The sequence below is a fragment of the Odocoileus virginianus genome, chromosome 7, assembly GCF_023699985.2.
Source record: "Odocoileus virginianus isolate 20LAN1187 ecotype Illinois chromosome 7, Ovbor_1.2, whole genome shotgun sequence".
In the NCBI taxonomy this organism is placed as follows: Eukaryota; Metazoa; Chordata; class Mammalia; order Artiodactyla; family Cervidae; genus Odocoileus; species Odocoileus virginianus.
Window position 1 is genome coordinate 16706782 of NC_069680.1, and position 11677 is coordinate 16718458.

Genomic DNA, 11677 nt, shown 5'->3' on the forward strand with positions numbered 1-11677 from the left:
GGCCCTCTTCATCAAATGTCTACTTTGCCCAAGATCACCCTTCAGCCTGATAACACAGAATAAGGCCACTGTTTGATTGTCCCTGAGGCCTTTCATTCAAAGCCAAGTCTACTGACATTCTGCCTAACACCTCCCCCAAGGAAGGCCACAGCTTTCTCTTCATGCCTCTGCAAAACACGGAGCTCCCTCATAGTCAATGGTTCTGATCTGTGAGAGCCTGCTAAAGTCGGGACATTTCTGTGGGCTTCTCATCAATTTCTTCTTATTTACCAGGCTGGATACTCCCTGTGGAGCAAAATTGAAAGCTGAACTGTGCTCAGAGACTCTCCTGGCAGTGAAAACACCAAAGTGCGAAGTGAAAAATCTACAATCTCCCCACCACCTTCTCTGATGAGTGGGCCTCACTGGCCACAGCAAGGATTCATTTGAATGCTGTCATCTCTTGGCATCTTGGGTTGAGTTTTCCAGGACACAAAGGCATGAGATGTTCCAGCATCTCGATCATTTTTATGGCCAGTGGGGAGGTAGACGAGAATAAATAATTGGATCCACTGTGCTGTGGAACAAATGAAATAGGAAAATGCTCACGGTCAAGTTCTGGTTCAAAGTGATTGGCTCTTAGATATGCAAGAAATTTGGCCTCCCTTAAAATATGCAATGAGGATGGAGCCTTCAGCAATGAGTCTTAAAAGTGAGTCTTTCACAGGTTTCAGGAAGCATTCAGTGCTTCCCACTACCACCTAGCACTCAAGAGACAGTGTCATCTGAAAATCTAAGTTACAATCTAGGGGCTGAGATTGGAAATAAAATATGTACACAAGTTATGCTATGATGAGGGGATTCCCGGGTATTTTTTTCCTTTTCTCTATTTTCCTAGGTTCCTGTATGCCATAAAAAAAAAGACACAACCCCCTTTCCTTTTTAGAATGTCAGCCATGCAAACACCAAGTTAAAATTTGGGCATTCATTCTTGAGGCCTTTCTTTTCTTCTCCTTAAACGTCTCAATTCGTGCATCCTCTCTTCTCCATCTCCAACTTCTGGCCCTTAGCGCAGGCAGTTGGGGCCATCTCAGTGCTCTTTTGAGCACTGACATCCTCCCCTACTTGGCTTCCCCGTGGCTGGACTCTCTCTTCATGCAGTCTACCCTCCGATGGCAGTCAGAGTGACTTTCTAAAATAGAAACCCTGTCATGTCACATTCCTGCTCAACCTCTTCAATAGCTCTTCGTTGCCTCCAGGAGACAATTTAAATTCCTTTCCATAACACCCGGGGCTCTTCAGAACCAAACCTGCCAAGCTCTTCCTTGCTCCTTCCCCAGCAGCTCTTCCCCCAGCCACTGCTTCTTCAGGCCCCGGGGTCACTCATTCCAGCCAAAAGCCTTTATTCCAGCCATTCCCTCTGCCTGAAATGCCCCCCACCTCCCACCAACACAGCCTCCCAGGCTCCACAAAGCCCCAAGCATCCCACCCTTCCCCACCCAAGGGAACGCTGCTCGCCATGCCTGTGGCCTTGACACTGACCCCATCCATGTCACAGCACTGCACACGGGGCCTTGGAGCTGTGCCCCCTGCATTTGTCTCTCTCATTGGACTGTGGGCTCCAGAAGGGCAGGGACCTGGTTTGATTTATTTCTGGATCCTCAGCACGTGGCTTCTGCAGCGCCCAGAGCAGGGGAGATGTTCAGTAAATATTGTTGATTTCAGAAAAGGAGGATTAAGTCAAGGAATTAAAATGTGGCTTCCTGCCATACTTGTCATATTATTTAGAACTGTATCATCTACTTCAGCGCAATGAAAAATAAAATTTAAAAGAAGGATCATCTAAAACTTCAAGGAGAGCCAAAATCCATCCAATGCCTGTTGGCTCCCAGATTCTAGGCTTTTTCTCTCCCCCCACCCCTACCCCGGTCACCCCCTACAGCTCCCCTCCTGCTTTCCAACAAGTGTTTTTGTAAGGAAAACACAAAGAGGTACCTAGAGGAATTTTGCTGTTTGAGTTTTAGTGTATTTTTGCTCAGGACCTCTGTGGCAAGATATTATGGGTGTCAACGCTGCCGTATAGGAGGGTTCCTGTTTTGAAGAGTCTTCTCATAGAGATTCTATTGCAATTACAGAATCCCTAACCCAATCTCCTCTTCGGGCAATTACAGATCATTAACTACTTAATAGGAGGTAAGGAAAAACCCAAGCCAAAGTGGTAGAAGCCACTGTCCAATGAAGAGTAGCTAGAAATGGAGATAAAATATCCCTGAAATTACAACACGAATCAGAAATAGAGTTTGTGTACATACCACTGTGTGGACCTGGGCCTTGTGTGTGTATTAGTCCCTCAGTCGTGTCTGACTCTTTGCGACCCTATGGACTGTAGCCCACCAGACTACTCTGTCCAAGGGATTCTTCAGGCAGGAATACTGGAGTAGGTAGCTATTCCCTTTGAAGAAGGAATTCATAGGGCCTGGACTCCATCTCAGGCCTCTGCATGCTGATCGTGCTCGACCACCTCTCCAGTGGACTCTGAACTCTCTGCTTAGTGCCTGTGGGAACGACAATGGAAGGATAAGACCCCCTCCCGACAGGGGAACCTTGAAGATCATATCCAGGTTACTCATCACCTAAGAGAAAACAGACACTAATCACCCCTGCCTCCGGACAGTATCTATCAGAATGTAAGCACAGGCTTATTGGTTATTAACTGGTTGGATTAACTGTTTGAACACAAAACACATGAATGATGGGGTTATTGTGATTGTATTTACCCGTCCTTTGTAAGCATCAAGGGATTGGGATGGTGGGTTTGGACACGTACACATGGGGTATAAAAGATTTTCACAAATGCTGGTCGGGGCCCTTGGCTAAGAGGAGACTCTGCCTTGGGCCCGCCGGTGTAATAAACTGCACTCCACTATCTGCATTGTCCTTCTGAGTGAGTTTGTTTCCCGGAAAGCGTGGCTATAACATTTGGTGCATTGGCCGGGAAACTCCTCACTTTGAGGAGACAGGTCTCATTGAGGCCACCCCGAGGCTTTGTAGCTTGAATCTCCTAGAGGGGGGAAGGCGCCTCGCCCTTCTGCAAGGATTCTGCTTCTCAACGCCCAGATCTTTCACGTTAGCAGGTAGTGATGGCAGCAGGGGAACTGAGCGCTCAGGTGAGGAGGAACCCACCCAGCAGGGTGGAAGAGGGGGCCTGATCACCCTCCTGGGAGGGACTAGAAGGAGCGGGGACCCACAGGAGCCTGGAATAGGGAGGCAGCGATTGCTTGGTACACAGGTCTACGAGCGTGCTAGGGTTTAGGAAGGAAATTTGTGAAAGTCACTTAGGAGGTGTGCCCACGCTGTCTCGGGGAAAGTTATTACCAAGCGATCGCCAGGGGATTTTTAGGATAGGAAATTGGTCCTTGTATGCTCATATTCTGCCCTCCCCCAGGAGGTGTCCCGTCTGCTGTGAAATTCTTTACCCTCTCGGAACTGTTAGGCTAGAAGGAGGGGGATACAGAAGTGAGTATGAATTGGCTTTTCCGGAGATGGCCTGGGACATGGGATATTTAACCCATCTGTTTTCATCCACACCTGATCAAGCCCACCAAGGCAGACGGACTTTGAGGGAGAAACAGTCTTGGACCATGTGATGTTCTGGTTCAGCTGTGCTGACCAGCAGGTGAAGACATGCTGATCCCCCTTCTCCCTCTGGGATCTGGCGAGTAAGGCTCTTCTCACCCCAATTAGGAAGGAAGCAGAATGGCAATTTAAGTGTCACTGACTGGAAATATCAGAAGTACATAGGGTACTGAGAACTTCATAGACAGAATGAAAAGGAAAAGTAGAAGAAGGTCGGAGAAGGTAAGCAAGATGGGGGGAAGTGAATCTAAGGCAACTGTATTGGAGTGCATGATAAAAAATTTAAAGAAGGGATTAGGAGGAGACTATGGGGTGAAGATGAAGCTTAACCACCTCCACATACTCTGTGGTCGAACGGCCCCCTATGGGAGTAGGATGGCCACCAGAGAACACCATGAACTCAAAAATAGTGGAAGCAATTTACACAGTAGTCACAGGAGAGCCAGGACACCTGGATCAGTATCCATCTATTGACTCATGGCTAGGGTTAGCTCAAGACCCTCCTACTTGGACAAGGCTCTGTATCCAGAAGGGAAAGGGGAAAATATTAATGGCACAAAAATTGACTTACGATAAAAAAGGAAACTCTACAGGATTTGGATGGGGATGACCTGACCCCTCCCCCATGCTGGATAATGACGTGCCTGCCTCCCAGGGCTCCACCAGGCCCGGAGGCCGCCTAATGCCCGATCCAGGGCCAGGTGAAGTTCAACAGCCGCTGCTCTTCGCCATCTCTCCCGGAGGTCGTAGAGCCGCCGTTTTGGCAAGCTCCCATTCCAGTGACAGAAGCCTCTGGCCAACACTTCCAGGATCCGGCTCCAACCGAACCGCCCAAGCTATACCTGCCTCTCCCGGTGAGTACTGACAAGAAGGGGAGGGAGACGTTGGAATAAGCAGAGACTGCGCTCTGCCAGAGAGCCGGAGGGAACGAAAGAGAACAGACAAGAGACTTACAGTGCTAGCTGCTGCTCTGGGAAAGTCTTATCTCGGGCCCTCCGGAAAACCTCATCTGCCCCAGGGACAGGACAGTTCTTCAACTGGTCCCAAGGGAGGCCCGGTCCCTGTTACAGCCAAACCATTGTGCCCGGTGCAAGCTTTTGGCCACTGGAAGAATGAATGTCCTAAGGCAAGGAAGGAAGAGGAAGTTCCTGAAGTTGTGGGTCTTGCTGACTTGGAAATTAACTAGGGCTGCCATGGCTCAGAGATACCAGGTCCCCGAGAGCCCATGGTAACCTTAAAACTGGGGGACCAAAACATTGACTTCATGGTGGATACAGGAGCAGAAATGTCGGCAGTAACAAAACCTGTAGCACCACTGTCCAAAAAGACTACCGATGTAACTGGGGTATTGGGAGAAGAGATGATTAAATCGTTTTGCCAGCCCAGAAAATGTCAGATGGGGGGGTACCAAGTGATTCATGAATTCCTCTACATTCCTGAGTGCCCAGTACCCCTGTTGGGAAGAGACTTGCTCTCCAAACTAGGAACACAAGTGACTTTCTCCCCTGAGGAGAGGCCTACCTTCTGGATGGACTCGATGACTTATTTGTCCTCTCTCTCAATACCACCCCAAGATGAGTGGAGGTTGCATGACCCTCCGAAGGAAGAACCGGGTGGGCTGGAAGAGCATGAGAGAGAGTTAACTCAATTATTCCCTGAGGTCTGGGTGGAAGACAACCCCCCCTCCCCCCAGGCTGGCTAAACATCATGCCCCAGTGATAATAGAACTCAAACCAGGCACCATCCCGGTTAGAAAGTGCCAGTACCCGCTATGGATAGAGGCCTGAGCCAGCATACTGCCCCACATCAATAGATTGAGACAAGCAGGCATTCTAGTAGAGTACCAGTCGGCTTGGAATACGCCAATCCTGCCAGTCAAAAAGGAAGGAGGACAGGACTATAGGCCTGTACAAGATCTCAGGCTAGTCAACCAGGCTACTGTGACTTTCCACCTCACTGTTCCAAACCCCTATACCTTACTTAGCCTCCTCCCATCGAGGACTAAAGTTTACACTTGCCTAGATCTCAAGGATGCCTTCTTCTGCATACACCTTGCCCCAGCGTCACAGCCCGTCATTGCCTTTGAATGGGAAGATCCAGTCGGGAGCGCCAGATAACAAAGGCTAACTCCACAGCCATCTTTGGGGAAGCCTTGGCTTCTGACCTGGACTCATTCCATCCGGAAGAGTACGGATATCGGCTCCTACAATACGGGGATGACCTGCTGCTGGCTGCCTGAGACCAAGGAAAAATGCTGGAAAGGGACAAATGCACTGCTCCAGCTGTTGATGGAAGCAGGTTACCCGGTGTCGAAGAAGAAGGCACAGATCTACAAAGAGGAGGTAAGGTATCTGGGTTTTGTTTTAAAGAAGGGTTCAAGGTTCCAGACCCTAATTGGGTCCTATATACTGATGGCACTAGCCTGATAAAACAAGGACAGCGGCTGTCAGGTTAGCCAAAGTGGAAGGGGCCATCAAGACTGAAAAGAGATGGTGGGAATTGCCAAGTGGCAAATTATTGGTATTGGAAGAGCTGGCACACACTCTGGTAAGCCAGACACACCAAGCGACCCACCTAGGCCATGCTGCCTGCTCACAGGTTAATGCTGCCTCTCGGGGATTCAGACAAAATCCTCTGGGTATTCAGCTGAAAGGCACACTGCCCCTTGAACACCTGGGAGTGGACTTCACTGAAATGAAACCTCACCGACACTACCATTATCTGCTGGTCATGGTATGTACGTTCCCGAGATGGGTAAAAGCTTTTCCTACCTGGACTGAAAGAACATCAGAAGTAGCCCGGTGCCTGCTTAGGGAAATAGTTCCCAGATTTGGATTTCCTACCAGCATTGGATCAGGCAATGGCCCGGATTTTGTAGCTGATTTAGTACAACAATTAAGAAAAACTTTAAACATCAAATGGAAACTGCACACTGCATATAGGCCCAGAGTTCTGAGATGGTGGAATGAACCAACCGGACACTTAAAGAGACTGTCCAAGTGGATCATAGAAACTGACTGCTCCTGGGTGGACTTGCTTCCGACGGCTCTGCTCAGACTCAGGATGACTCCACAGTCCCAAGGCTATTCTCCATACAAAATTGTGTATGGGAGGCCTCCTCCTATAATAAAACAGGTGTCAACAAATTTGCCTCAGGTAAGGGGGGATAGGATTTCACAGCAGATGGAACTGGGTAAGGTAATAAATCGGGTAACTAAGTTTGTACAAGAAAGGGTGCTGTTCCCCCTTGGGGAACAGATTCATGAGTTTACACTTGGTGACCAAGTATGGGTCAAAGATTGGAAACATGATTTGCTAGCCCTTTGGTGAAGGGGCCCTTATGTTATTCTAACTACCCCTACTGCTGTTAAAGTTGCAGGTATTGTCCCTTGATCCATCATACAAGAGTGGAGAGCATACCACGCAGACTCAGAAAACGCTGAGTGGACTGCACAGAGGGACCACATTGATCCTCAAGAGACTAAGACCATCCTCAAGAAGAAGGAAAAGAAGATCCCGGACGAGCCCCTTCAGGATGAAGCTGCACAATCAACTCCTGCTGCTTGGCCTCATTAACGTGAATTTGAATTTAACTTCTGTCTCAACTCAGGAAAACGTTTTCACCTCATGGGCACATTCCTACACGGACTTCCACAACACCTACAACTTCTGGGTATGTAGGACTATGCCTCTGCCTGTGAAGGATGGACTTCCTTAGTGGGTGTCACCACTCCGCCAAGCAGATTTTAAACCACTCTGCTCTTTTCTGGGATGACAAAGAGACTTTCCTCTCTCTTGTCAATCATAACCTCTCCTTGGTCTCTTGGTGTAAGACCTACAGTCAATAGACTCAGGTCATGGGGTTACATTTGATATAAATGCCAGTGTAACAAAAGCCTAACCTACAACAAGCCCCAGTAAATCTACCTTATTTACATGCTAGGTGGACAAGATCTGTGTTTCAATGGTATGAGTATATTGCTGCCTTTTTCGTACCCTCTGTAGGGACAACAAATATATTATGATTAAAGTAGAGGCCTTGACTAATTTCACAAACAGGCCCTCCTAGATAGAACAGAAGCCATCCAAGCCTTAAATGAAGAGCAAATCTAAATGAGAAAAGCAGTAATTCATAATAAAATGGCTTTGGACATACTCACAGCTGCTCAAGGAGGGACCTGTGCTATAATTAAGGTTGAATGTTGTGTATACATTCCTGACTTATCTGACAATGTATCGACTACTTTAGATGACATGAAAAACCAGGTAAAAGCAATGTCAAATGAGAACATTCCTTTCTGGACTTTGGTCCTATCTTGGGTGAAGAGCGATTGGTGGAAAACTATATTTACCACTGTTATAGTTGCCTTGATAGTTCTGCTTTGTGGACCCTGAATTTTACAATGTATTATGAACTTTGTAACCTGAAGGTTGATGTCATTCTCCCTAATTGGCAGTTGGAGAGCCAGGGTGCAATATATCCCTATGAATGATGCTCATAATATGAGTTAAGAGCATCAAGAGGGGGGAATGAAGAAGGAATTCATAGGGCCTGGACTCCATCTCAGGCCTGTCTGTGCTGATCGTGCTCGGCCACCTCTCCAGTGGACTCTGAACTCTCTGCTTAGTGCCTGTGGGAACGACAATGGAAGGATAAGACCCCCTCCGGACAGGGGAACCTTGAAGATCATATCCAGGTTACTCATCACCTAAGAGAAAACAGACACTAATCACCCCTGCCTCTGGACAGTATCTATCAGAATGTAAGCACAGGCTTATCGGTTATTAACTGGTTGGAATATAACCGCGGGCTTATTGATTATTAACTGTTTGAACACATAACATGTGTATGATGGGGTTATTGTGATTGTATTTACCCGTCCTTTGTAAGCATCAAGGGATTGGGATGGTGGGTTTGGACACGTACACATGGGGTATAAAAGATTTTCACAAATGCTGGTCGGGGCCCTTGGCTAAGAGGAGACTCTGCCTTGGGCCCGCCGGTGTAATAAACTGCACTCCACTATCTGCATTGTCCTTCTGAGTGAGTTTGTTTCCCGGAAAGCGTGGCTATAACACCTTCTCCAGGAGATCTTCCTGACCCGGGGGTTGAACACTGGTTTTCCGAATTGCAGGCAAATTCATCACCATCTGAGCCACCAGTGGACCTGGGGCAAGTCACACAAACATTGAACATCTTAGTTCCCGCAGCGTAAAATGAGGAGGGATCAGAGTAGGTGTCCTATGAGGGTCTGTGCAATCGTTTCGGAGAACAGAAGCCTGGCACAGTATAAAGGTCAGAATCGGGCCACAGAGGGAGAAGACTAGGTTCAGCCTGGCACCACCATGTTCAACTCTATGTCCTTGGTTGTCCTTGAGCAAATTCCTTAAGTTTTTTGAGCTTCAGTTTCCCCACCATAAGAATGGGGCTTATAAAATGACACATTCAGAGCTGTTCTGGAGGAATAGAAAGTAGCCCATGTGTAGGAAAGGATAGCTCAGGTTATTATTGGGGTTTGAGACCGTAGGGTATAGTAATCAGGAACTCAAACCTGTCTGGTTCAAATTCCAGTTCTGCTGGGTCACTGGGCCTTGAGCAAGCTCCTCACTTTCTCTGAGCCTCGTTTCTTCCTTCTACAAATGGAGACAACAGTTGTATGTACCTCAAACCGTTGTTGGGAGGGTTTTGTTTTTTTTTTAAAGCAATGGACATCCATAACTGTAGGGTAATCACTCCGGATCTGGCCGACAATACTTTCTTCACCCATCTCAGGGTCTGAGGTGTGCCTGTCCCCACCCCACCACCTCTTCTCAGCTCATTTGCTCTGAGTTCAGAAGGGTCCTTCCTTCCCATCCCTCCAGGGAGAAGTGGGGAGAGAAAAACAAGATCACAGGTGACAGGGGAAGGGCCCAAGGTGACCTTGGAGGCATGGAGAAAGCTGGCCTGAAACTCATCTGCCCTTTGAGCCTGCTGCTCACCGCACCTAACCTCCCACCTCACCGCCCTTGTTTCCGAAGCTGAAAATAGACCGAACCGGTGTGGCCACATTTCAGTGCCACTCAGAGAGCACCCCTAGGGTGTTTTCAAGCCAGCTCTGAGCTCCTCACTAGCCAGGCACCGGTCAGGAGTTACTCATTCACAACCAGGCTTCAGCAGGTGTGTGGGGAAATGCTTGCCTGCCCAGGCCTGGGAACTCTGCATGCCCCAAGGGGTCAGGCCAGTCAGAGTCTTTAACCAGGGCCTGTGGGACCCTGCCAGCTGGAGAGTGGGGGGGGAGGACTGCGGGGAGGGGCGAGGGATGGCAGGATCACATGATGGGGCAAAATCTGCACTGGGAGGCAGGTGGTGGGTGGTCTAGATCCAATGCCACCCTTCATTCAAGGTGGTGACCTTGAATGAATCGCCTCTCCTCTCTGGGCCTTTAACTGGCATCTGATCTTTCTCCATCTCTGAAACTGGCTGTTCTCTACCTCAACAGCGGCTTCATTCTCAGACCTTCCATGATGTCAAGATGGCTCCCAGGAGCTCCTAACCAGGAAACAGAGAAAGCTTCTCTTCCCCATTGCTGGCCAAACCAAAGTGCTGACTTTTTCCTAAAGATGCTTTGGTGCCCCCCATTTGTGGGGTCATGGCGAACCATGAAGGGTCAGGGTCCCTTCAGGATGCCTCCCTGTGCTGCAAAGCCTGCAAAGTGGAAACCTACATCCCCAGCCCCTCTCAGCTAGAGTTCTGCATGCAAATTAGGTGCCACTCATCAGATGTCCCAGCAAGACATTCAGAAGGCAGCAGTGGGATGGGTACCATTCTCTTGCTGCTTCAACTGTGGCTCCTGGCCAAGTCCTAGGTAGAGTCTCCAGCTTTGTGGATGTCCAGAAGCTTCTGAAGCCTGACTGCCACCTCTGGGTGTATTTTTGAGTGGGATGGCAGGGTGGAGGTGGTGCTCCTCTCTCTCCACCTTGATCCCTGGTGGGCAAAAACCATCTTTCCTGGAGACCCAGCCAGAGCTTTCCCAGTGATTTCATGAGTGTCTATTTCCCAGCATTAAATATCTTTCTGTGTACATATCTGTACACAGCCAATGAGAACCCTGCCCTCTACTCTGGCCCACCTGGAAGGTGACATCGTTAATAGAGGTGAGTCCCACCTCTGAGCTGGGACTCTGGATGCAAACTGGTTTCCTCTTTTTTAAGAAGGAAATCATTACATGGGGAAGTTTTATAATTCCTGCTTTGTCCTTAGATTAAAGCCATGCAAACCTAAGAGAGTATCAGTTAATCTTGGTTTTATTTTCACTGCTCTTTGATAACAAAAATTACTAAAGGTTACCAGAGGTGTTTACTTAAACCCCAAGTTCCTAAATAAATATTTGAGGAAAGAACTATTTTAAAGCTATTTTATTAGCTTTTTTTAAAAAAAAGGAAAAAACCACTCTGGTGGAAAGAGGCAAGCTATGGGGAGTAGCAGATGGCAGGATGACAGGGTGGAGGGGACACAGGGAGATTCCATTTCACTCTGCGGCTGCTGGACAAACTGAGCCATCGTGGGACCAGGGGATCTCTCTGAATCCACTTCCTCATCTATTGAAATGATTGCCTCTTGGGTCCTGTCCAGTTCCAAAGTTCTATCTCTTCTAGGAAGGATGTCCACATTGCTACAGAATTGTTAATACTGAATTTTATTTTTTCCTAGAAACCCAGAGGGCAGTAGAAGCAATTTATTTTATTAAGTGTCCTTTTACTTTTCTGAGAAGTAAGCAAATGCACTGTACTACAAGCAGATCTATAAAGACTAAAGGCTGACCTCACAGCTTCCGAGAACAATTCCTGATCTCGGCCAAGATGAACATTGGGAATTTCCTCCTTGAGCACTAGTTCAAGTATCCAAATCAGTAACATCTTTGTCTTGGGCCCCTGCAACCCACAGTTTTGCTACCTCCCACCGGGAGGGACCATTATTGGGGAGACAGTCATATTGTGAGAAAGCCTCTGTTTGCCAAAAGAGAGAGGTGGGTAATTACAGTTCTAAGTCTTCATGTAGGTGGTCTCTTCAAATGACTTCATT

General features: G+C 48.0%; 1 pseudogene; it reads left to right on the forward strand.

Annotated features, from left to right (window-relative positions):
* The first annotated feature begins 4840 nt into the window (after window positions 1–4840).
* On the forward strand, window positions 4841–8376 carry LOC139029678 (uncharacterized; annotated as a pseudogene).
* The last annotated feature ends 3301 nt before the right edge of the window (window positions 8377–11677 follow it).